Genomic DNA, 1,426 nt, shown 5'->3' on the forward strand with positions numbered 1-1,426 from the left:
TTTTATCAGGAACGGATGTTGGATTTTGTCAAATGCCGTTTCTACATCAGTCAATATGATCATGTGGTTATTTTGTTTTTTCTTATTTATATGGTGGATTACACCGATTGTTTTTCTAATGTTGAACCATCCTTGCATCCCTGATATGAATCCTACTTAGTCATGATGTATTATTTTTTTGATGTGCTGCTGGCTTATGTTGGCTAGGATTTTGTTGAGAATTTTTGTATCTATATTCATGAGGGATATTGGTCTATAATTTTCTTTCTTAGTGACGTCCTTCCCTGGTTTTGGTACGAGGGTTATGCTTGCTTCGTAAAATGTATCAGGAAGTTTTCCATCCTCTTCTACATTCTGGAATAATTTGAGTAGAATTGGTGACAGCTCTTCCCTGAATGTTTGGTAGAACTCACCAATGAAGCATTTGGACCTGGATTTCCTTTTGATGGGAGATTTTTGATGACCTGATTTGATTAATTTCTTTTTTCGTTTTGGGTCTGTTCAAGTCTTCTACTTCACTCTGTGTATGTTTAGGTAGGTCATGTTTTTCTAAGAATGTATCCATCTCTTGTAAGTTTTCAAATTTGTTGGAGTGCAACTTTTCATAGTATTCTGTTATTATCCTTTTGATTTTATTTGGTTCCGTTATGACATCGTCCATGTAGTTTCTAATGTGTGTTACTTGTGTCTTCTCTCTCTTTTCTTTTGTTAGGTTTGCCAATAGTTTGTCAATTTTATTAATCCTTTCAAAGAACCAGCTTCTTGTCCTGTTGATTCTTTCTGTAGTTTTTCTGTTTTCTATCTCATGGATTTCTGCTCTTATCTTATTTCTTTTCTTTTGGTGACTGTAGGTTCCCTTGGTTGGTCTGTTCTAATTGTTGTAGATGTTGTGTTAATGTGTTAATTTTGGTTCTTTTGGATGTCCGCATCGCAATAAATTGTCCTCTCAGCACTGCTTTCGCCGTGTCCCAAAGATTTCGGTATGTTGTGTTTTCATTCTTGTTTGTTTCTAGGAACTTTCTGAATTCACATTTAATTTCTTCTATTATCCAATCGCTTTTCAGCAGTGTGTTATTCAGTTTCCATGTATTCAACTTTATTTCCTTGTCTTCTTATTGTTGATTTCTAGTTTTATGGCACTGTGGTCTGAGAAGATGCTTTGTAGTATTTTGATGTTTGTAACCTAACACATGGTCAATTCAGGAGAATGTTCCATGTGCACTGGAAAAGAACATGTATTGTGCTGTTGTTGGGGTGAATGTTCTGTACACGTCTATGAGGTCATGTTGGTTGATTGTGCTGTTTAGTACCTCTGTAACTTTGTCAAGTTTCTTGTTCTATCTCTTTTTGAAAGTGATGTATTAAAATCTCCCACTAAAATTGTAGATTTATCTATTTCTTTCTTCAATTCCATGGTTCAGTTTTG

Source organism: Chrysochloris asiatica, unplaced genomic scaffold (genome assembly GCF_000296735.1).
Source record: "Chrysochloris asiatica unplaced genomic scaffold, ChrAsi1.0 scaffold00061, whole genome shotgun sequence".
Lineage (NCBI taxonomy): Eukaryota > Metazoa > Chordata > Mammalia > Afrosoricida > Chrysochloridae > Chrysochloris > Chrysochloris asiatica.